This window comes from Siphateles boraxobius, unplaced genomic scaffold (assembly GCF_051911475.1).
Source record: "Siphateles boraxobius isolate OS27281-9 unplaced genomic scaffold, OSU_SipBor_1 1, whole genome shotgun sequence".
Taxonomy (NCBI): domain Eukaryota; kingdom Metazoa; phylum Chordata; class Actinopteri; order Cypriniformes; family Leuciscidae; genus Siphateles; species Siphateles boraxobius.
The window spans coordinates 3,650,426-3,674,625 of NW_027508699.1; the positions used below are offsets into that span (position 1 = coordinate 3,650,426).

Genomic DNA, 24,200 nt, shown 5'->3' on the forward strand with positions numbered 1-24,200 from the left:
AGAGAGGCTTTAAAAGCTGCTAGATCTGCTTATTTTTCAACCCTATTAGAAGAAAATAAACATAATCCTAGGTATTTTTTTGAAAAAGTGGCTAAACAAAAAAGTGAAAAAGAAAATTTATTTGAAAAAGTGGTTGCGTCTCAATTAAACATACACTTAATTGAAAATAATCTATTTGAGCCTCATCAATCTGGGTTTCGGAAATTACACAGCACTGAGACTGCATTAGTTAAAGTCACTAATGACTTACTTATAGCCTCCGACTCTGGCTCCCTGTCCCTTCTCATTCTCTTGGATCTTAGTTCAGCATTTGATACAATTGACCATGCACTGTTACTTTATCGTCTTGAAAAAGTATTTGGTTTGTCAGAGACAGTTCTTGGCTGGTTCAAGTCATATTTTACTGACCGCAGTCAATTTGTTTTTATGGGTGGCTATAGGTCCAAAGTTGGTGCTGTTCATACTGGTGTCCCACAGGGGTCAGTATTGGGTCCCTTACTTTTTAGTATGTATATCTATCCACTTGGTCAACTATTAAGATCTCTTGACCTTAACTATCACTTTTATGCTGATGATACGCAGATTTATATCCATTCAAGACCGGATCAGCAAGTGGATGCTGCGCATCTTTCCAATTGTATTACTGAGATCAAGAGTTGGATGTCTAATAGTTTCCTGTCTTTAAATGGCTCTAAAACCGAAATTATGCTCCTTGGCTCTCCTCATCAACTGCGAAAGGCTGGGTCTCTCACTCTGTCAGTTGATGGTGTTGCCCTGGAGTTTCAAAGCAAACTAAAAAATCTTGGTGTCATATTTGATGCCACACTGTCTTTTGAGCCTTTTGTGCAGAATACAGTTAAGACATCCTTTTATCACCTCAGAAATATAGCACGTTTACGTCCTATGCTGTCCTTTACAGTTGCTGAGAGGTTGATAAACTCTTTTATCTTTTCACGTGTTGACTATTGTAATGGTCTCCTAGCTGGTGTATCTAAATCATCAATCGACAAACTGCAATATCTGCTAAATTCAGCTGCCAGAGTATTGACTGGGGTCAGGGCTAGGGATCATATTACCCCTGTCTTGGAGTCTTTGCACTGGCTCCCTGTCAGGTACCGTGTTGATTTTAAAATCCATATGCTGGCATATAAGGCTTTGCATAATCTGGCTCCTCAATACTTGACTGATCTTTTATTGCCTTATACACCATGTCGTAATCTGCGTTCCTCTCAGAGTGGTCTGTTGGTTGTTCCCAAGACGCGGCTTCGTTCTAGGGGTGATAGAGCATTTTCCTTCGCTGCTCCCAAGCTCTGGAATTCTCTCCCGGCTGACAATAGGGAAGCAAATACATTAGTGACTTTTAAATCTCTTCTTAAAACATTTTATTTTAGGATTGCTTTTATCTGATTACTTATTTTACCTGCTTATTTATTTTACCTGCTTATTTTTGTGTTTAAAGTGTGTTGCTTCTCTTTTCTGTTGTTATGTTTGTCTGTAAAGCGCTTTGAGAAAGCAAATTTTAAAGGCACTATACAAAATAAATGTATTATTATTATTTTTATTATTATTATTATTAAACTAACGAAAAAGAAAGCTTCAAGCCCAGAAGTTTCCAAGAAACACAGCAGTAATGACTTTATGAATTTCTTCACTTATAAGATTGATAATATCAGGGACAAAATTATAACTATGCAACCGTCTACTACAGTATCGCATCAGGGAGTGCATTGTAGTCTGCCTGAGGAAAAATTTGATTCATTTATTGCTATAGGAGAAGAAGAATTTTGCAAAATCGTTAACTCATCTAAATCAACAACTTGTATGTTAGACCCTATACCGACTAAACTATTGAAAGAGATGCTTCCAGAAGTCATAGATCCTCTTCTTAACATCATTAATTCATCTTTGTCTCTAGGATACGTACCAAAACCCTTTAAAGGGATACTCCACCAGTTTTTCTTATTAAACTATGTTATTCCCTTAAATAAGACGAGTTGATACATACCTCTCTCGTCTCAGTGCGTGCGCTATATCGCTCTGTATTGCCGCAAAACTATGTTAGCACTTAGCTTAGCCCATGCATTAAATATGGGCCAAGCAGAGAAGCGACCAAACACTTCCACGTTTTCCCTATGTAAACACAGTTACTCGAGTAGTGTAACTTGACCTGGGCTGGTGACACAAAATAAACCGTTGCGCTTTTCTAAGCGTTTAAAATTGATGGCTATATTGTATGGCGGAATACCATAACAAGTGCTTTTGAGCACTTCGACTTGGCGCAATAATATCTTCACTCGTGAAAAGTCCTCTTACCGGCTCCCGCTTCCTCTCCCCCTCCCTCTGACATTTCCGTCAATACAACCAACGTGACATGTGCCGGTAGTAGTAGTTCGAGCGGAGTTGACGAAGTAACAGGTTGTTGGAAGCTAGTTTGTGTACAATAATGGTTAAAGCGTGCATCGTAAAGGGTTGTGAAAATAAGGAGAATGTACATAGTGCTGTCATTTTTCACCGAATTCCAACACACCACATACAGCGGAGAGCTTGGTTAGCTGCTTTGAACAAGAATCCCAAAACACCATTGATGACTCTGAAGAAGTGGCGTGTTTGCTCCGAACATTTCACAAAGTTCGCAACAGTCACACTTGCACCACCAATTGCTGTTTGCCCGTGGTCTTTCGCCAGCTCCGGTCTGTTCTGGATCATATCTTTCTTGCCTCTCACGGTCCATAAGAGCTAATTCCTCCTCCGTGTACTCGGGTTCAAACAGATATGCCTCTGGGTCTTCTACAAAGAAGTCATAATCATCTACAAAGTCCGCCATTGCAAATGATCTGCAGTTTGCTAATAGCACAGGTAGTAAAAGTCACGTTGGTTGTATTGACGGAAATGTCAGAGGGAGAGGAAGCGGGTGCCGGTAAGAGGACTTTTCACGAGTGAAGATATTATTGCGCCAAGTCGAAGTACTCAAAAGCACTTGTTATGGTATTCCGCCATACAATATAGTCATCAATTTTAAACGCTTAGAAAAGCGCAACGGTTTATTTTGTGTCACCAGCCCAGGTCAAGTTACACTACTCGAGTAACTGTGTTTAAATAGGGAAAACGTGGAAGTGTTTGGTCGCTTCTCTGCTTGGCCCATATTTAATGCATGGGCTAAGCTAAGTGCTAACATAGTTTTGCGGCAATACAGAGCGATATAGTGCACGCACTGACACGAGAGAGGTATGTATCAACTCGTCTTAGTTAAGGGAATAACATAGTTTAATAAGAAAAACTGGTGGAGTATCCCTTTAAGCTGGCTATGATTAAACCGCTTGTTAAAAAAATGCAACTTGATCCTACAGAATTAGTCAATTACAGGCCGATCTCGAATTTGCCTTTTCTGTCAAAGATATTAGAAAAGGCAGTATCCTCACAACTGTGTTCCTTTCTTGAAGGAAATGCTATCTGCGAGGATTTTCAGTCCGGATTTAGACCGTACCATAGTACTGAGACTGTTCTTATTAAAGTCACAAATGATTTGCTTTTATCATCCGATCGTGGTTGTATCTCTCTATTAGTGTTACTTGATCTTAGTGCTGCATTTGACACCATTGACCACAACATTCTATTAAATAGACTAGAAAACTATGTTGGCATTAGTGGAATTGCACTAGCATGGTTTAAATCATACTTATCTGACCGTTATCAGTTTGTAGCAGTAAATGAAGAGATGTCTTATCGGTCAAAAGTTCAGTATGGTGTACCACAAGGCTCAGTACTAGGACCGCTGCTGTTCACTCTGTACATGCTACCGTTAGGAGATATCATTAGGCTATCATGCTGATGATACTCAGCTCTATATTTCCTCAAAACCTAACGAAACTTACCAATTCACAAAATTAACGGAATGCATAGCTGATATAAAAAACTGGATGACTAGTAATTTCCTACTACTAAATTCTGAAAAAACAGAGATTCTAATTATTGGACAAAAAACTTCCACACGCAATAACCTAGAATACTGTTTAACACTTGATGGCTGCTCTGTCAAGTCTTCGTCGTCAGTTAGGAACCTGGGTGTGCTCTTTGATACCAATCTCTCATTTGAATGTCACGTGTCTAGTATCTGTAAAAGCGCATTTTTCCATCTTAAAAATACATCTAAATTACGTCATATGCTCTCATTGACAAATGCGGAACATTTGGTTCATGCGTTCATGACCTCAAGGCTAGATTATTGTAATGCTCTACTGGGTTGTTGCCCTGTATACTTAACAAACAAACTACAGCTGGTCCAAAACGCAGCCGCTAGAGTTCTTACCAGAACCAGGAAGTATGACCATATTAGCCCGGTTCTGTCAACACTGCATTGGCTCCCTATTAAACATCGTATACATTTTAAAATATTGCTGATTACTTACAAAGCACTAAATGGTTTGGCTCCGCAGTACTTGAGCGAGCTCTTAACCCATTATAGTCCTTCACGTCTATTGCGATCTCAAAATTCTGGCCAGTTGATAATACCTAGAATATCAAAATCAACTGCTGGCGGTAGATCCTTTTCCTACTTGGCACCAAAACTTTGGAACAATCTTCCTAACATTGTCCGGGAAGCAGACACAGTCTGTCAGTTCAAATCTAGACTAAAAACACATCTCTTTGGCTTAGCATACACATAACACATTATAGACTGCTATAATTCAATGTTAGGCTGCATAGTTTAGATCAGCAGGAACCAGGAACACTTCCCATAAATCCTGATGTACTTTGTACATCATAAGAAGGATGGCGTCTACGCTAATATTAGTCTCTCTGTTTATCCCGAGGTTTACCGCAAACTGCCGGATCCAGGCCATATCTAGATCTGAGGAAGGAGATCTAGATCACCACCACAGCTATCCGAAGTTTGTCCGTTCTACGCTGATTCAGATCTTGTAGTCATTATTGCTTTGAAAAAAACATCCTTTGAATTGGTCAACCATCCAACTTAAACATAGCCCATTGAAGACGACCCAGGTGGGACTTGAACCCACAATCTCCAGCTCCGGAGGCTGATGCCTTATCCATTAGGCCACTGGGCCTTGTCTGGCATGCCTTTCCTTTGATTAGTAATATGCCTTCAAGGGGTTTCTAATGCTTGAACAACTACACTTTCGTATCTCGACGCCAGGTTGTGGTCCGTCTTGGAGATGGGCTTCACTGAATTTGTGGCGCCCTCCCGAAAGACTTAATGAAGAAGAGGCTCGTTGGTCTGGGGGTATGATTCTCGCTTTGGGCGCGAGAGATCCCTTGTTCAAATCACGGACGAACCCGGGGATTTCAGAACAACCAGCGAGAGCAGCAAGGTTGGATCCTTCCTTTTGCAGCACTGAGCCAAACTCAAAACTGTCATGTTTTTGAAACCCTTATTACTGCTTGTGTTCATCTGTACTACAACATAGCCAAGATTCAGCCAGATGACAAGCGCTTATTTCCTTGCACAGAACGTACTCAGAATCGCTGCCTGCCAGGGAGTGTGGCTCCCTAACGACAAACGCTTTCTATTAAAACTACGCAAGTAGCCAAATCTGTTGTCAGTCAGGTTCGTTGGTCTAGGGGTATGATTCTCGCCTTGGGTGCGAGAGGTCCCGGGTTCAAATCCCGGACGAGCCCAGCAGTTTCAGAACAAGCAGCCAGTCCGATGACAAGCGTTTATTTCCTGCACAGAATGTACTCTGAATTGCTGCCTGCCAGAGAGTGCAGCTCCCTAAGGATGCTCTTATTAAAACTAGTGTCTGCTCATTCTGTTTGAGGCCAGTGTTCGGTGACTGTACAACTGTACGCAAGTAGCCCCATACAGCGTCAGACAGGCTCGTTGGTCTAGGGGTATGATTCTCGCTTCGGGTGCGAGACACCTTCACACCTTTAGTATGAGTTCAAGGGTTCTCTGACTCTGTATGCAATTGCATGTGATACCACAGGAAATCTTCTTAATTTTTTTTCTTTTTTTAAGTTGGGTGATAAAACAAATTGTGCTCTTCTTGGTGTATGAAAGCATTGTTTTTGCTTAGAAGTTGACGGAGAAGAAAGATCATTCTGACGGAGAAGAAAGCTCTTTCAGAAGCTCAAGCCCGCTTGAATGAGTCCAGTCAGAAGCGAGACTTGCTGAAGTTCTCTCTGGAGCAGAGACTCAGTGAGTTGCCCAAAAATCAACCGAAGGGCAATCTGATTATGGTGGGGTTAGTCATGTTGTCCTCCCCACCTCTCAGCCCCTGCCAAAGCATCATGTTTTCAACCACTTCATAGTCTGGCCATTTACTTTTCTTTATGCAATTGCATGTGATACCACAGGAAATCTTCTTCATATTTTTTTCTTTTTTTAAGCTGGGTGATAAAACAAATTGTGCTCTTCTTGGTGTATGAAAGGCATTGTTTTCCCTTAGAAGTTGACGGAGAAGAAAGCTCATTCTGACGGAGAAGAAAGCTCTTTCAGAAGCTCAAGCCCGCTTGAATGAGTCCAGTCAGAAGAGAGACTTGCTGAAGTTCTCTCTGGAGCAGAGACTCAGTGAGTTGCCCAAAAATCACCCGAAGGCCAATCTGTTTATGGAGGAGTTAGTCATGTTGTCCTCCCCACCTCTCAGCCCCTGCCAAAGCATCAAGTTTTCAACCACTTCATAGTCTGGCCATTTACTTTTCTTTATGCAATTGCATGTGATACCACAGGAAATCTTCTTCATTTTTTCTTTTTTTAAGCTCGGTGATAAAACAAATTGTGCTCTTCCTGGTGTATGAAAGGCATAGTTTTCCCTTAGAAGTTGACGGAGAAGAAAGCTCATTCTGACGGAGAAGAAAGCTCTTTCAGAAGCTCAAGCCCGCTTGAATGAGTCCAGTCAGAAGCGAGACTTGCTGAAGTTCTCTCTGGAGCAGAGACTCAGTGAGTTGCCCAAAAATCAACCGAAGGGCAATCTGATTATGGTGGGGTTAGTCATGTTGTCCTCCCCACCTCTCAGCCCCTGCCAAAGCATCATGTTTTCAACCACTTCATAGTCTGGCCATTTACTTTTCTTTATGCAATTGCATGTGATACCACAGGAAATCTTCTTCATATTTTTTTCTTTTTTTAAGCTGGGTGATAAAACAAATTGTGCTCTTCTTGGTGTATGAAAGGCATTGTTTTCCCTTAGAAGTTGACGGAGAAGAAAGCTCATTCTGACGGAGAAGAAAGCTCTTTCAGAAGCTCAAGCCCGCTTGAATGAGTCCAGTCAGAAGAGAGACTTGCTGAAGTTCTCTCTGGAGCAGAGACTCAGTGAGTTGCCCAAAAATCACCCGAAGGCCAATCTGTTTATGGAGGAGTTAGTCATGTTGTCCTCCCCACCTCTCAGCCCCTGCCAAAGCATCAAGTTTTCAACCACTTCATAGTCTGGCCATTTACTTTTCTTTATGCAATTGCATGTGATACCACAGGAAATCTTCTTCATTTTTTCTTTTTTTAAGCTCGGTGATAAAACAAATTGTGCTCTTCCTGGTGTATGAAAGGCATAGTTTTCCCTTAGAAGTTGACGGAGAAGAAAGCTCATTCTGACGGAGAAGAAAGCTCATTCAGAAGCTCAAGCCCGCTTGAATGAGTCCAGTCAGAAGCGAGACTTGCTGAAGTTCTCTCTGGAGCAGAGACTCAGTGAGTTGCCCAAAAATCACCCGAAGGGCAATCTGATTTTGGAGGAGTTAGACATTTTGTCCTCCCCACCTCTCAGCCCCTGCCCAAGCATCATGTTTTCAACCACTTCATAGTCTGGCCATTTACTTTTCTTTATCAACCACTTCATAGTCCGGCCATTTACTGCAACCCACATAGTACTTGACGTCACGTTCTGCAGCATCAGAGGCTGATGCTTTGGCAAAATTTAACTTTTTTCGCAGGTCTGTAGATGCTGTAGTGGGATTCAAAGCATTTTAAATCGCTCTTAACTGAATTACCCGTGGCTCTTTTGCAGAAACGCTAAGCACAGGTATACTTGTTGTTCTGTAGAGTTTCTTTGAACAACTTTTCATTGACTTTTTGCAGCATCGGCTTAGAACTAGCGCAACAAGCACGCCCTAGTAACAGCCTCCCTAGGTAGGAGGCTGATGCCTTTTAGTTCAAAGTCAAGCCTACGGCATAGCCTATATGCGGCGGTTTACATTTAGAGCCCGCCATTTCTGTTCCATGTGTTTTTCTCCAATTACACAGCCATTTTGGTTGTATGGACAAAACAAACGTATCAATGATGTTTTTCGTTGACTAGATTCATTTATAGTTCATGACTCTTTCCCACCTGTTTTGTGTGTAGTCTGCCTCTCTGCTTTCGTACGCAAAGCCTTCGTCGTAGGTCCAGTGCAAAAGCAAGAAGTGGCTTTTTCCCCTTAGGCCACTGGGCCTCTTGCGCACAGTGCTTTGTGTAATTTCAGCCTGAAAGGGCACATGCACGGGCAGGCAAGAATGATTCACTGACAGTCTGATGCACACAAAAACCCACCACTACAGCTATCCGAGGTTTGTCCGTACTATGCTAACTCAGATCTTGTGGTCATTATTGCTTTGAACAAACCATCCTTGAATTTGTGGAACATCCACATGCCACTGGGCCTTGTCTGGCATGCTTTTCCTTTGATCAGTAATATGACTTCAAGGGGTTTCTAACGCTCGAACAACTACACTTTCGTATCTCGACGCCAGGTCGTGGTCCGTCTTTGAGATGGGCTTCACTGAATTTTTGGCGCCCTCCCGAAAGACTTATTGTAGAAGAGGCTCGTTGGTCTAGGGGTATGATTCTCGCTTTGGGTGCGAGAGGTCCCGGGTTCAAATCCCGGACGAGCCCGGGGATCTCAGAACGTGCAGCAAGGTTGGATCCTTCCTTTTGCAGCACTGAGCCAAACTCAAAACTGTCATGTTTTTGAACCCCTTATTACTGCTTGTTTTCGTCTGTACTACAACATAGCCAAGATTCAGCCAGATGACAAGCGCTTATTTCCTTGCACAGAACGTACTCAGAATCGCTGCCTGCCAGGGAGTGTGGCTCCCTAACGACAAACGCTTTCTATTAAAACTAGTGCCTTCCCATTCTGTAAGAGACCAGCATTCAGTGACTCTAAAAGTGTACGCAAGTAGCCAAATCTCTTGTCAGTCAGGCTCGTTGGTCTAGAGGTATGATTCTCGCTTTGGGTGCGAGAGATCCCGGGTTCAAATCCCGGACGAGCCCAGCAGTTTCAGAACAAGCAACCAGTCCGATGACAAGCGTTTATTTCCTGCACAGAAAGTACTCTGAATCGCTGCCTGCCAGAGAGGGCAGCTCCCTAAGGACAAACGCTCTCATTAAAAATAGTGTCTGCTCACACTTCGGTGACTGTACAAGTGTACGCAAGTAGCCACACCCAGCGTCAGGCAGGCTCGTTGGTCTAGGGGTATGATTCTCGCTTCGGGTGTGAGAGGTCCCGGGTTCAAATCCCGGACGAGCCCTCTCACCTTTAGTATGAGTTCAAGGGTTCTCTGACTCTGTATGCAATTGCATCTGATACCACAGGAAATCTTCTTAATTTTTTTTTCTTTTTTTAAGCTGGGTGATAAAACAAATTGTGCTCTTCTTGGTGTATGAAAGGCATTGTTTTCCCTTAGAAGTTGACGGAGAAGAAAGCTCATTCTGACGGGGAAGACAGCTCATTCTGACGGAGAAGAAAGTTCTTTCAGAAGCTCAAGCCCGCTTGAATGAGTCCAGTCAGAAGCGAGACTTGCTGAAGTTCTCTCTGGAGCAGAGACTCAGTGAGTTGCCCAACAATCAACTTAAGGGCAATCTGATTATGGTGGAGTTAGTCATGTTGACCTCCCCACCTCTCAGCCCCTGCCAAAGCATCATGTTTTCAACCACTTCATAGTCTGGCCATTTACTTTTTTTTATGCAATTGCATGTGATACCACAGGAAAATATTCTTCATTTTTTTTCTTTTTTTAAGCTGGGTGATAAAACAAATTGTGCTCTTCCTGGTGTATGAAAGGCATTGTTTTCCCTTAGAAGTTGACGGAGAAGAAAGCTCATTCTGACGGAGAAGAAAGCTCATTCAGAAGCTCAAGCCCGCTTGAATGAGTCCAGTCAGAAGCGAGACTTGCTGAAGTTCTCTCTCGAGCAGAGACTCAGTGAGTTGCCCAAAAATCACCCGAAGGGCAATCTGATTTTGGAGGAGTTAGTCATGTTGTCCTCCCCACCTCTCAGCCCCTGCCCAAGCATCATGTTTTCAACCACTTCATAGTCTGGCCATTTACTTTTCTTTATCAACCACTTCATAGTCCGGCCATTTACTGCAACCCACATAGTACTTGACGTCACGTTCTGCAGCATCAGAGGCTGATGCTTTGGCAAAATGTAACTTTTTTCGCAGGTCTGTAGATGCTGTAGTGGGATTCAAAGCATTTTAAATCGCTCTTAACTGAATTACCCGTGGCTCTTTTGCAGAAACGCTAAGCACAGGTATACTTGTTGTTCTGTAGAGTTTCTTTGAACAACTTTTCATTGACTTTTTGCAGCATCAGCTTAGAGCTAGCGCAACAAGCACGCCCTAGTAACAGCCTCCCTAGGTAGGAGGCTGATGCCTTTTAGTTCAAAGTCAAGCCTACGGCATAGCCTATATGCGGCGGTTTACATTTAGAGCCCGCCATTTCTGTTCCATGTGTTTTTCTCCAATTACACAGCCATTTTGGTTGTATGGACAAAACAAACGTATCAATGATGTTTTTCGTTGACTAGATTCATTTATAGTTCATGACTCTTTCGCACCTGTTTTGTGTGTAGTCTGCCTCTCTGCTTTCGTACGCAAAGCCTTCGTCGTAGGTCCAGTGCAAAAGCAAGAAGTGGCTTTTTCCCCTTAGGCCACTGGGCCTCTTGCGCACAGTGCTTTGTGTAATTTCAGCCTGAAAAGGCACATGCACGGGCAGGCAAGAATGATTCACTGACAGTCTGATGCACACAAAAACCCACCACTACAGCTATCCGAGGTTTGTCCGTACTATGCTAACTCAGATCTTGTGGTCATTATTGCTTTGAACAAACCATCCGTGAATTTGTGGAACATCCACAGGCCACTGGGCCTTGTCTGACATGCTTTTCCTTTGATCAGTAATATGCCTTCAAGGGGTTTCTAACGCTCGAACAACTACACTTTCGTATCTCGACGCCAGGGCGTGGTCCGTCTTTGAGATGGGCTTCACTGAATTTGTGGCGCCCTCCCGAAAGACTTATTGTAGAAGAGGCTCGTTGGTCTAGGGGTATGATTCTCGCTTTGGGTGCGAGAGGTCCCGGGTTCAGATCTCAGAACGTGCAGCAAGGTTGGATCCTTCCTTTTGCAGCACTGAGCCAAACTCAAAACTGTCATGTTTTTGAACCCCTTATTACTGCTTGTTTTCATCTGTACTACAACATAGCCAAGATTCAGCCAGATGACAAGCGCTTATTTCCTTGCACAGAACGTACTCAGAATCGCTGCCTGCCAGGGAGTGTGGCTCCCTAACGACAAACGCTTTCTATTAAAACTAGTGCCTTCCCATTCTGTAAGAGACCAGCATTCAGTGACTCTAAAAGTGTACGCAAGTAGCCAAATCTCTTGTCAGTCAGGCTCGTTGGTCTAGAGGTATGATTCTCGCTTTGGGTGCGAGAGATCCCGGGTTCAAATCCCGGACGAGCCCAGCAGTTTCAGAACAAGCAACCAGTCCGATGACAAGCGTTTATTTCCTGCACAGAAAGTACTCTGAATCGCTGCCTGCCAGAGAGGGCAGCTCCCTAAGGACAAACGCTCTCATTAAAAATAGTGTCTGCTCATTCTGTTTGAGGCCAGTGTTCGGTGACTGTACAAGTGTACGCAAGTAGCCACACCCAGCGTCAGGCAGGCTCGTTGGTCTAGGGGTATGATTCTCGCTTCGGGTGCGAGAGGTCCCGGGTTCAAATCCCGGACGAGCCCTCTCACCTTTAGTATGAGTTCAAGGGTTCTCTGACTCTGTATGCAATTGCATCTGATACCACAGGAAATCTTCTTAATTTTTTTTTTCTTTTTTTAAGCTGGGTGATAAAACAAATTGTGCTCTTCTTGGTGTATGAAAGGCATTGTTTTCCCTTAGAAGTTGACGGAGAAGAAAGCTCATTCTGACGGGGAAGACAGCTCATTCTGACGGAGAAGAAAGTTCTTTCAGAAGCTCAAGCCCGCTTGAATGAGTCCAGTCAGAAGCGAGACTTGCTGAAGTTCTCTCTGGAGCAGAGACTCAGTGAGTTGCCCAACAATCAACCTAAGGGCAATCTGATTATGGTGGAGTTAGTCATGTTGACCTCCCCACCTCTCAGCCCCTGCCAAAGCATCATGTTTTCAACCACTTCATAGTCTGGCCATTTACTTTTTTTTATGCAATTGCATGTGATACCACAGGAAAATATTCTTCATTTTTTTTCTTTTTTTAAGCTGGGTGATAAAACAAATTGTGCTCTTCCTGGTGTATGAAAGGCATTGTTTTCCCTTAGAAGTTGACGGAGAAGAAAGCTCATTCTGACGGAGAAGAAAGCTCATTCAGAAGCTCAAGCCCGCTTGAATGAGTCCAGTCAGAAGCGAGACTTGCTGAAGTTCTCTCTGGAGCAGAGACTCAGTGAGTTGCCCAAAAATCACCCGAAGGGCAATCTGATTTTGGAGGAGTTAGTCATGTTGTCCTCCCCACCTCTCAGCCCCTGCCCAAGCATCATGTTTTCAACCACTTCATAGTCTGGCCATTTACTTTTCTTTATCAACCACTTCATAGTCCGGCCATTTACTGCAACCCACATAGTACTTGACGTCACGTTCTGCAGCATCAGAGGCTGATGCTTTGGCAAAATGTAACTTTTTTCGCAGGTCTGTAGATGCTGTAGTGGGATTCAAAGCATTTTAAATCGCTCTTAACTGAATTACCCGTGGCTCTTTTGCAGAAACGCTAAGCACAGGTATACTTGTTGTTCTGTAGAGTTTCTTTGAACAACTTTTCATTGACTTTTTGCAGCATCAGCTTAGAGCTAGCGCAACAAGCACGCCCTAGTAACAGCCTCCCTAGGTAGGAGGCTGATGCCTTTTAGTTCAAAGTCAAGCCTACGGCATAGCCTATATGCGGCGGTTTACATTTAGAGCCCGCCATTTCTGTTCCATGTGTTTTTCTCCAATTACACAGCCATTTTGGTTGTATGGACAAAACAAACGTATCAATGATGTTTTTCGTTGACTAGATTCATTTACAGTTCATGACTCTTTCGCACCTGTTTTGTGTGTAGTCTGCCTCTCTGCTTTCGTACGCAAAGCCTTCGTCGTAGGTCCAGTGCAAAAGCAAGAAGTGGCTTTTTCCCCTTAGGCCACTGGGCCTCTTGCGCACAGTGCTTTGTGTAATTTCAGCCTGAAAAGGCACATGCACGGGCAGGCAAGAATGATTCACTGACAGTCTGATGCACACAAAAACCCACCACTACAGCTATCCGAGGTTTGTCCGTACTATGCTAACTCAGATCTTGTGGTCATTATTGCTTTGAACAAACCATCCGTGAATTTGTGGAACATCCACAGGCCACTGGGCCTTGTCTGACATGCTTTTCCTTTGATCAGTAATATGCCTTCAAGGGGTTTCTAACGCTCGAACAACTACACTTTCGTATCTCGACGCCAGGGCGTGGTCCGTCTTTGAGATGGGCTTCACTGAATTTGTGGCGCCCTCCCGAAAGACTTATTGTAGAAGAGGCTCGTTGGTCTAGGGGTATGATTCTCGCTTTGGGTGCGAGAGGTCCCGGGTTCAAATCCCGGACGAGCCCTCTCACCTTTAGTATGAGTTCAAGGGTTCTCTGACTCTGTATGCAATTGCATGTGATACCACTGGAAATCTTCTTCATTTTTTTCTCTTTTTTTAAGCTGGGTGATAAAACAAATTGTGCTCTTCTTGGTGTATGAAAGGCATTGTTTTCCCTTAGAAGTTGACGGAGAAGAAAGCTCATTCTGACGGAGAAGAAAGCTCATTCAGAAGCTAAAGCCCGCTTGAATGAGTCCAGTCAGAAGCGAGACTTGCTGAAGTTCTCTCTGGAGCAGAGACTCAGTGAGTTGCCCAAAAATCACCCGAAGGGCAATCTGATTATGGAGGAGTTAGTCATGTTGTCCTCCCCACCTCTCAGCCCCTGCCAAAGCATCATGTTTTCAACCACTTCATAGTCTGGCCATTTACTTTTCTTTATGCAATTGCATGTGATACCACAGGAAATCTTCTTCATTTTTTTTCTTTTTTTAAACTGGGTGATAAAACAAATTGTGCTCTCCCTGGTTTATGAAAGGCATTGTTTTCCCTTAGAAGTTGACGGAGAAGAAAGCTCATTCTGACGGAGAAGAAAGCTCATTCAGAAGCTCAAGCCCGCTTGAATGAGTCCAGTCAGAAGCGAGACTTGCTGAAGTTCTCTCTGGAGCAGAGACTCAGTGAGTTGCCCAAAAATCACCCGAAGGGCAATCTGATTTTGGAGGAGTTAGTCATGTTGTCCTCCCCACCTCTCAGCCCCTGCCCAACCATCATGTTTTCAACCACTTCATAGTCTGGCCATTTACTTTTCTTTATCAACCACTTCCTAGTCCGACCATTTACTGCAACCCACATAGAATTTGACGTCACGTCCTGCAGCATCAGAGGCTGATGCTTTGGGAAAATTGAACTTTTTTCGCAGGTCTGTAGATGCTGTAGTGGGATTCAAAGCATTTTAAATCGCTCTTAACTGAATTACCCGTGGCTCTTTTGCAGAAACGCTAAGCACAGGTATACTTGTTGTTCTGTGGAGTTTCTTTGAACAACTTTTCATTGACTTTTTGCAGCATCGGCTTAGAGCTAGCGCAACAAGCACGCCCTAGTAACAGCATCCCTAGGTAGAAGGCTGATGCCTTTTAGTTCAAAGTCAAGCCTACGGCATAGCCTATATGCGGCTGTTTACATTTAGAGCTCGCCATTTCTGTTCCATGTGTTTTTCTCCAATTACACAGCCATTTTGGTTGTATGGACAAAACAAACGTATCAATGATGTTTTTCGATGACTAGATTCATTTATAGTTCATGACTCTTTCCCACCTGTTTTGTGTGTAGTCTGCCCCTCTGCTTTCATACGCAAAGCCTTCGTCGTAGGTCCAGTGCAAAAGCAAGAAGTGGCTTTTTCCCCTTAGGCCACTCGGCCTCTTGCGCACAGTGCTTTGTGTAATTTCAGCCTGAAAGGTCACATGCACGCGCAGGCAAGAATGATTCACTGACAGTCTGATGCACACAAAAACCCACAACCACAGCTATCCAAAGTTTGTCCGTTCTATACTAACTTAGATCTTGTGGTCATTATTGCTTTGAACAAACCATCCTTGAATTTGTGGAACATCCAACTTAAATATAGCCCATTGAAGAAGACCCAGGTGGGACTTGAAGCCAAAATCTCCAGCGCCGGATGCTGATGCCTTATCCATTAGGCCACTGGGCCTTGTCTGGCATGCTTTTCCTTTGATCAGTAATATGCCTTCAAGGGGTTTCTAACGCTCAAACAACTACACTTTCGTATCTCGACGCCAGGTCGTGGTCCGTCTTTGAGATGGGTTTCACTGAATTTGTGGCGCCCTCCCGAAAGTCTTAATGTAGAAGAGGCTCGTTGGTCTGGGGGTATGTTTCTCGATTTGGGTGCGAGAGGTCCCGTGTTCAAATTCCTGACGAGCCCGGGGATTTCAGAAAGAGCAGCAAGGTTGGATCCTTCCTTTTGCAGCACTGAGCCAAACTCAAAACTGTCATGTTTTTGAAACCCTTATTACTGCTTGTGTTCATCTGTACAACAACATAGCCAAGATTCAGCCAGATGACAAGGGCTTATTTTCTTGCACAGAACGTACTCAGAATCGCTGCCTGCCAGGGAGTGTGGCTCCCTAACGACAAACGCTTTCTATTAAAACTAGTGCCTTCCCATTCTGTAAGAGGCCAGGATTCAGTGACTCTACAAGTGTACGCAAGTAGCCGAATCTTTAGTCAGTCAGGCTCGTTTGTCTAGGGGTATGATTCTCGCTTTGGGTGCGAGAGGTCCCGGGTTCAAATTCCAGACGAGCCCAGCAGTTTCAGAACAAGCAGCCAGTCCGATGACAAGCGTTTATTTCCTGCACAGAATGTACTCTGAATCGCTGCCTGCCAGAGAGTGCAGCTCCCTAAGGACAAATGCTCTTATTAAAAATAGTGTCTGCTCATTCTGTTTGAGTCCAGTGTTCGGTGACTGTAGAAGTGTACGCAAGTAGCCCCATTCAGCGTCAGGCAGGTTCGTTGGTCCAGGGGTATGATTCTCGCTTCGGGTGCGAGAGGTCCCGGGTTCAACTCCCGGTGGAGCCCTCTCACCTTTAGTATGAGTTCAAGGGTTCTCTGACTCTGTATGCAATTGCATGTGATACCACAGGAAATCTTCTTCATTTTTTTTCTTTTTTTAAGCTGGGTGATAAAACAAATTGTGCTCTTCCTGGTGTATGAAAGGCATTGTTTTCCCTTAGAAGTTGACGGAGAAGAAAGCTCATTCTGACGGAGAAGAAAGCTCATTCAGAAGCTCAAGCCCGCTTGAATGAGTCCAGTCAGAAGCGAGACTTGCTGAAGTTCTCTCTGGAGCAGAGACTCAGTGAGTTGCCCAAAAATCACCCGAAGGGCAATCTGATTTTGGAGGAGTTAGACATTTTGTCCTCCCCACCTCTCAGCCCCTGCCCAAGCATCATGTTTTCAACCACTTCATAGTCTGGCCATTTACTTTTCTTTATCAACCACTTCATAGTCCGGCCATTTACTGCAACCCACATAGTACTTGACGTCACGTTCTGCAGCATCAGAGGCTGATGCTTTGGCAAAATTTAACTTTTTTCGCAGGTCTGTAGATGCTGTAGTGGGATTCAAAGCATTTTAAATCGCTCTTAACTGAATTACCCGTGGCTCTTTTGCAGAAACGCTAAGCACAGGTATACTTGTTGTTCTGTAGAGTTTCTTTGAACAACTTTTCATTGACTTTTTGCAGCATCGGCTTAGAGCTAGCGCAACAAGCACGCCCTAGTAACAGCCTCCCTAGGTAGGAGGCTGATGCCTTTTAGTTCAAAGTCAAGCCTACGGCATAGCCTATATGCGGCGGTTTACATTTAGAGCCCGCCATTTCTGTTCCATGTGTTTTTCTCCAATTACACAGCCATTTTGGTTGTATGGACAAAACAAACGTATCAATGATGTTTTTCGTTGACTAGATTCATTTATAGTTCATGACTCTTTCCCACCTGTTTTGTGTGTAGTCTGCCTCTCTGCTTTCGTACGCAAAGCCTTCGTCGTAGGTCCAGTGCAAAAGCAAGAAGTGGCTTTTTCCCCTTAGGCCACTGGGCCTCTTGCGCAAAGGCTTTGTGTAATTTCAGCCTGAAAGGGCACATGCACGGGCAGGCAAGAATGATTCACTGACAGTCTGATGCACACAAAAACCCACCACTACAGCTATCCGAGGTTTGTCCGTACTATGCTAACTCAGATCTTGTGGTCATTATTGCTTTGAACAAACCATCCTTGAATTTGTGGAACATCCACATGCCACTGGGCCTTGTCTGGCATGCTTTTCCTTTGATCAGTAATATGACTTCAAGGGGTTTCTAACGCTCGAACAACTACACTTTCGTATCTCGACGCCAGGTCGTGGTCCGTCTTTGAGATGGGCTTCACTGAATTTTTGGCGCCCTCCCGAAAGACTTATTGTAGAAGAGGCTCGTTGGTCTAGGGGTATGATTCTCGCTTGGGGTGCGAGAGGTCCCGGGTTCAAATCCCGGACGAGCCCGGGGATCTCAGAACGTGCAGCAAGGTTGGATCCTTCCTTTTGCAGCACTGAGCCAAACTCAAAACTGTCATGTTTTTGAACCCCTTATTACTGCTTGTTTTCATCTGTACTACAACATAGCCAAGATTCAGCCAGATGACAAGCGCTTATTTCCTTGCACAGAACGTACTCAGAATCGCTGCCTGCCAGGGAGTGTGGCTCCCTAACGACAAACGCTTTCTATTAAAACTAGTGCCTTCCCATTCTGTAAGAGACCAGCATTCAGTGACTCTAAAAGTGTACGCAAGTAGCCAAATCTCTTGTCAGTCAGGCTCGTTGGTCTAGAGGTATGATTCTCGCTTTGGGTGCGAGAGATCCCGGGTTCAAATCCCGGACGAGCCCAGCAGTTTCAGAACAAGCAACCAGTCCGATGACAAGCGTTTATTTCCTGCACAGAAAGTACTCTGAATCGCTGCCTGCCAGAGAGGGCAGCTCCCTAAGGACAAACGCTCTCATTAAAAATAGTGTCTGCTCATTCTGTTTGAGGCCAGTGTTCGGTGACTGTACAAGTGTACGCAAGTAGCCACACCCAGCGTCAGGCAGGCTCGTTGGTCTAGGGGTATGATTCTCGCTTCGGGTGCGAGAGGTCCCGGGTTCAAATCCCGGACGAGCCCTCTCACCTTTAGTATGAGTTCAAGGGTTCTCTGACTCTGTATGCAATTGCATCTGATACCACAGGAAATCTTCTTAATTTTTTTTTTCTTTTTTTAAGCTGGGTGATAAAACAAATTGTGCTCTTCTTGGTGTATGAAAGGCATTGTTTTCCCTTAGAAGTTGACGGAGAAGAAAGCTCATTCTGACGGGGAAGACAGCTCATTCTGACGGAGAAGAAAGTTCTTTCAGAAGCTCAAGCCCGCTTGAATGAGTCCAGTCAGAAGCGAGACTTGCTGAAGTTCTCTCTGGAGCAGAGACTCAGTGAGTTGCCCAACAATCAACCTAAGGGCAATCTGATTATGGTGGAGTTAGTCATGTTGACCTCCCCACCTCTCAGCCCCTGCCAAAGCATCATGTTTTCAACCACTTCATAGTCTGGCCATTTACTTTTTTTTATGCAATTGCATGTGATACCACAGGAAAATATTCTTCATTTTTTTTCTTTTTTTAAGCTGGGTGATAAAACAAATTGTGCTCTTCCTGGTGTATGAAAGGCATTGTTTTCCCTTAGAAGTTGACGGAGAAGAAAGCTCCTTCTGACGGAGAAGAAAGCTCATTCAGAAGCTCAAGCCCGCTTGAATGAGTCCAGTCAGAAGCGAGACTTGCTGAAGTTCTCTCTGGAGCAGAGACTCAGTGAGTTACCCAAAAATCACCCGAAGGGCAATCTGATTTTGGAGGAGTTAGTCATGTTGTCCTCCCCACCTCTCAGCCCCTGCCCAAGCATCATGTTTTCAACCACTTCATAGTCTGGCCATTTACTTTTCTTTATCAACCACTTCATAGTCCGGCCATTTACTGCAACCCACATAGTACTTGACGTCACGTTCTGCAGCATCAGAGGCTGATGCTTTGGCAAAATGTAACTTTTTTCGCAGGTCTGTAGATGCTGTAGTGGGATTCAAAGCATTTTAAATCGCTCTTAACTGAATTACCCGTGGCTCTTTTGCAGAAACGCTAAGCACAGGTATACTTGTTGTTCTGTAGAGTTTCTTTGAACAACTTTTCATTGACTTTTTGCAGCATCAGCTTAGAGCTAGCGCAACAAGCACGCCCTAGTAACAGCCTCCCTAGGTAGGAGGCTGATGCCTTTTAGTTCAAAGTCAAGCCTACGGCATAGCCTATATGCGGCGGTTTACATTTAGAGCCCGCCATTTCTGTTCCATGTGTTTTTCTCCAATTACACAGCCATTTTGGTTGTATGGACAAAACAAACGTATCAATGATGTTTTTCGTTGACTAGATTCATTTATAGTTCATGACTCTTTCGCACCTGTTTTGTGTGTAGTCTGCCTCTCTGCTTTCGTACGCAAAGCCTTCGTCGTAGGTCCAGTGCAAAAGCAAGAAGTGGCTTTTTCCCCTTAGGCCACTGGGCCTCTTGCGCACAGTGCTTTGTGTAATTTCAGCCTGAAAAGGCACATGCACGGGCAGGCAAGAATGATTCACTGACAGTCTGATGCACACAAAAACCCACCACTACAGCTATCCGAGGTTTGTCCGTACTATGCTAACTCAGATCTTGTGGTCATTATTGCTTTGAACAAACCATCCGTGAATTTGTGGAACATCCACAGGCCACTGGGCCTTGTCTGACATGCTTTTCCTTTGATCAGTAATATGCCTTCAAGGGGTTTCTAACGCTCGAACAACTACACTTTCGTATCTCGACGCCAGGGCGTGGTCCGTCTTTGAGATGGGCTTCACTGAATTTGTGGCGCCCTCCCGAAATACTTATTGTAGAAGAGGCTCGTTGGTCTAGGGGTATGATTCTCGCTTTGGGTGCGAGAGGTCACGGGTTCAAATCCCGGACGAGTCCTCTCACCTTTAGTATGAGTTCAAGGGTTCTCTGACTCTGTATGCAATTGCATGTGATACCACTGGAAATCTTCTTCATTTTTTTCTCTTTTTTTAAGCTGGGTGATAAAACAAATTGTGCTCTTCTTGGTGTATGAAAGGCATTGTTTTCCCTTAGAAGTTGACGGAGAAGAAAGCTCATTCTGACGGAGAAGAAAGCTCATTCAGAAGCTAAAGCCCGCTTGAATGAGTCCAGTCAGAAGCGAGACTTGCTGAAGTTCTCTCTGGAGCAGAGACTCAGTGAGTTGCCCAAAAATCACCCGAAGGGCAATCTGATTATGGAGGAGTTAGTCATGTTGTCCTCCCCACCTCTCAGCCCCTGCCAAAGCATCATGTTTTCAACCACTTCATAGTCTGGCCATTTACTTTTCTTTATGCAATTGCATGTGATACCACAGGAAATCTTCTTCATTTTTTTTCTTTTTTTAAACTGGGTGATAAAACAAATTGTGCTCTCCCTGGTTTATGAAAGGCATTGTTTTCCCTTAGAAGTTGACGGAGAAGAAAGCTCATTCTGACGGAGAAGAAAGCTCATTCAGAAGCTCAAGCCCGCTTGAATGAGTCCAGTCAGAAGCGAGACTTGCTGAAGTTCTCTCTGGAGCAGAGACTCAGTGAGTTGCCCAAAAATCACCCGAAGGGCAATCTGATTTTGGAGGAGTTAGTCATGTTGTCCTCCCCACCTCTCAGCCCCTGCCCAAGCATCATGTTTTCAACCACTTCATAGTCTGGCCATTTACTTTTCTTTATCAACCACTTCATAGTCCGACCATTTACTGCAACCCACATAGAATTTGACGTAACGTCCTGCAGCATCAGAGGCTGATGCTTTGGGAAAATTGAACTTTTTTCGCAGGTCTGTAGATGCTGTAGTGGGATTCAAAGCATTTTAAATCGCTCTTAACTGAATTACCCGTGGCTCTTTTGCAGAAACGCTAAGCACAGGTATACTTGTTGTTCTGTGGAGTTTCTTTGAACAACTTTTCATTGACTTTTTGCAGCATCGGCTTAGAGCTAGCGCAACAAGCACGCCCTAGTAACAGCATCCCTAGGTAGAAGGCTGATGCCTTTTAGTTCAAAGTCAAGCCTACGGCATAGCCTATATGCGGCTGTTTACATTTAGAGCTCGCCATTTCTGTTCCATGTGTTTTTCTCCAATTACACAGCCATTTTGGTTGTATGGACAAAACAAACGTATCAATGATGTTTTTCGATGACTAGATTCATTTATAGTTCATGACTCTTTCCCACCTGTTTTGTGTGTAGTCTGCCCCTCTGCTTTCATACGCAAAGCCTTCGTCGTAGGTCCAGTGCAAAAGCAAGAAGTGGCTTTTTCCCCTTAGGCCACTCGGCCTCTTGCGCACAGTGCTTTGTGTAATTTCAGCCTGAAAGGTCACATGCACGCGCAGGCAAGAATGATTCACTGACAGTCTGATGCACACAAAAACCCACAACCACAGCTATCCAAAGTTTGTCCGTTCTATACTAACTTAGATCTTGTGGTCATTATTGCTTTGAACAAACCATCCTTGAATTTGTGGAACATCCAACTTAAATATAGCCCATTGAAGAAGACCCAGGTGGGACTTGAAGCCAAAATCTCCAGCGCCGGATGCTGATGCCTTATCCATTAGGCCACTGGGCCTTGTCTGGCATGCTTTTCCTTTGATCAGTAATATGCCTTCAAGGGGTTTCTAACGCTCAAACAACTACACTTTCGTATCTCGACGCCAGGTCGTGGTCCGTCTTTGAGATGGGTTTCACTGAATTTGTGGCGCCCTCCCGAAAGTCTTAATGTAGAAGAGGCTCGTTGGTCTGGGGGTATGTTTCTCGATTTGGGTGCGAGAGGTCCCGTGTTCAAATTCCTGACGAGCCCGGGGATTTCAGAAAGAGCAGCAAGGTTGGATCCTTCCTTTTGCAGCACTGAGCCAAACTCAAAACTGTCATGTTTTTGAAACCCTTATTACTGCTTGTGTTCATCTGTACAACAACATAGCCAAGATTCAGCCAGATGACAAGGGCTTATTTCCTTGCACAGAACGTACTCAGAATCGCTGCCTGCCAGGGAGTGTGGCTCCCTAACGACAAACGCTTTCTATTAAAACTAGTGCCTTCCCATTCTGTAAGAGGCCAGGATTCAGTGACTCTACAAGTGTACGCAAGTAGCCGAATCTTTAGTCAGTCAGGCTCGTTTGTCTAGGGGTATGATTCTCGCTTTGGGTGCGAGAGGTCCCGGGTTCAAATTCCAGACGAGCCCAGCAGTTTCAGAACAAGCAGCCAGTCCGATGACAAGCGTTTATTTCCTGCACAGAATGTACTCTGAATCGCTGCCTGCCAGAGAGTGCAGCTCCCTAAGGACAAATGCTCTTATTAAAAATAGTGTCTGCTCATTCTGTTTGAGGCCAGTGTTCGGTGACTGTAGAAGTGTACGCAAGTAGCCCCATTCAGCGTCAGGCAGGTTCGTTGGTCCAGGGGTATGATTCTCGCTTCGGGTGCGAGAGGTCCCGGGTTCAACTCCCGGTGGAGCCCTCTCACCTTTAGTATGAGTTCAAGGGTTCTCTGACTCTGTATGCAATTGCATGTGATACCACAGGAAATCTTCTTCATTTTTTTTCTTTTTTTAAGCTGGGTGATAAAACAAATTGTGCTCTTCCTGGTGTATGAAAGGCATTGTTTTCCCTTAGAAGTTGACGGAGAAGAAAGCTCATTCTGACGGAGAAGAAAGCTCATTCAGAAGCTCAAGCCCGCTTGAATGAGTCCAGTCAGAAGCGAGACTTGCTGAAGTTCTCTCTGGAGCAGAGACTCAGTGAGTTGCCCAAAAATCACCCGAAGGGCAATCTGATTTTGGAGGAGTTAGACATTTTGTCCTCCCCACCTCTCAGCCCCTGCCCAAGCATCATGTTTTCAACCACTTCATAGTCTGGCCATTTACTTTTCTTTATCAACCACTTCATAGTCCGGCCATTTACTGCAACCCACATAGTACTTGACGTCACGTTCTGCAGCATCAGAGGCTGATGCTTTGGCAAAATTTAACTTTTTTCGCAGGTCTGTAGATGCTGTAGTGGGATTCAAAGCATTTTAAATCGCTCTTAACTGAATTACCCGTGGCTCTTTTGCAGAAACGCTAAGCACAGGTATACTTGTTGTTCTGTAGAGTTTCTTTGAACAACTTTTCATTGACTTTTTGCAGCATCGGCTTAGAGCTAGCGCAACAAGCACGCCCTAGTAACAGCCTCCCTAGGTAGGAGGCTGATGCCTTTTAGTTCAAAGTCAAGCCTACGGCATAGCCTATATGCGGCGGTTTACATTTAGAGCCCGCCATTTCTGTTCCATGTGTTTTTCTCCAATTACACAGCCATTTTGGTTGTATGGACAAAACAAACGTATCAATGATGTTTTTCGTAGACTAGATTCATTTATAGTTCATGACTCTTTCCCACCTGTTTTGTGTGTAGTCTGCCTCTCTGCTTTCGTACGCAAAGCCTTCGTCGTAGGTCCAGTGCAAAAGCAAGAAGTGGCTTTTTCCCCTTAGGCCACTGGGCCTCTTGCGCACAGTGCTTTGTGTAATTTCAGCCTGAAAGGGCACATGCACGGGCAGGCAAGAATGATTCACTGACAGTCTGATGCACACAAAAACCCACCACTACAGCTATCCGAGGTTTGTCCGTACTATGCTAACTCAGATCTTGTGGTCATTATTGCTTTGAACAAACCATCCTTGAATTTGTGGAACATCCACATGCCACTGGGCCTTGTCTGGCATGCTTTTCCTTTGATCAGTAATATGACTTCAAGGGGTTTCTAACGCTCGAACAACTACACTTTCGTATCTCGACGCCA

The 24,200-nt window shown here is 44.4% G+C and overlaps 12 non-coding genes across 12 annotated transcripts; 11 read left to right on the forward strand and 1 right to left on the reverse strand.

Moving 5' to 3' along the window:
• Positions 1-4,993: 4,993 nt before the first annotated feature.
• On the reverse strand, positions 4,994-5,066 carry trnar-ccg (transfer RNA arginine (anticodon CCG)). Its single transcript has one exon. It is a non-coding gene; the product is annotated as a tRNA-Arg (tRNA).
• Positions 5,067-5,565: 499 nt separating this feature from the next.
• trnap-ugg (transfer RNA proline (anticodon UGG)) lies at positions 5,566-5,637 on the forward strand. The gene has a single exon. It is a non-coding gene; the product is annotated as a tRNA-Pro (tRNA).
• A 3,110-nt stretch (positions 5,638-8,747) lies between these two features.
• trnap-ugg (transfer RNA proline (anticodon UGG)) lies at positions 8,748-8,819 on the forward strand. The gene has a single exon. It is a non-coding gene; the product is annotated as a tRNA-Pro (tRNA).
• Positions 8,820-9,128: 309 nt separating this feature from the next.
• trnap-ugg (transfer RNA proline (anticodon UGG)) lies at positions 9,129-9,200 on the forward strand. Its single transcript has one exon. It is a non-coding gene; the product is annotated as a tRNA-Pro (tRNA).
• A 185-nt stretch (positions 9,201-9,385) lies between these two features.
• Positions 9,386-9,457, forward strand: trnap-cgg (transfer RNA proline (anticodon CGG)). The gene has a single exon. It is a non-coding gene; the product is annotated as a tRNA-Pro (tRNA).
• A 2,142-nt stretch (positions 9,458-11,599) lies between these two features.
• trnap-ugg (transfer RNA proline (anticodon UGG)) lies at positions 11,600-11,671 on the forward strand. The gene has a single exon. It is a non-coding gene; the product is annotated as a tRNA-Pro (tRNA).
• Positions 11,672-11,871: 200 nt separating this feature from the next.
• Positions 11,872-11,943, forward strand: trnap-cgg (transfer RNA proline (anticodon CGG)). Its single transcript has one exon. It is a non-coding gene; the product is annotated as a tRNA-Pro (tRNA).
• Positions 11,944-13,724: 1,781 nt separating this feature from the next.
• trnap-ugg (transfer RNA proline (anticodon UGG)) lies at positions 13,725-13,796 on the forward strand. Its single transcript has one exon. It is a non-coding gene; the product is annotated as a tRNA-Pro (tRNA).
• Positions 13,797-17,744: 3,948 nt separating this feature from the next.
• trnap-ggg (transfer RNA proline (anticodon GGG)) lies at positions 17,745-17,816 on the forward strand. Its single transcript has one exon. It is a non-coding gene; the product is annotated as a tRNA-Pro (tRNA).
• A 309-nt stretch (positions 17,817-18,125) lies between these two features.
• On the forward strand, positions 18,126-18,197 carry trnap-ugg (transfer RNA proline (anticodon UGG)). Its single transcript has one exon. It is a non-coding gene; the product is annotated as a tRNA-Pro (tRNA).
• A 200-nt stretch (positions 18,198-18,397) lies between these two features.
• Positions 18,398-18,469, forward strand: trnap-cgg (transfer RNA proline (anticodon CGG)). Its single transcript has one exon. It is a non-coding gene; the product is annotated as a tRNA-Pro (tRNA).
• Positions 18,470-20,250: 1,781 nt separating this feature from the next.
• On the forward strand, positions 20,251-20,322 carry trnap-ugg (transfer RNA proline (anticodon UGG)). Its single transcript has one exon. It is a non-coding gene; the product is annotated as a tRNA-Pro (tRNA).
• The last annotated feature ends 3,878 nt before the right edge of the window (positions 20,323-24,200 follow it).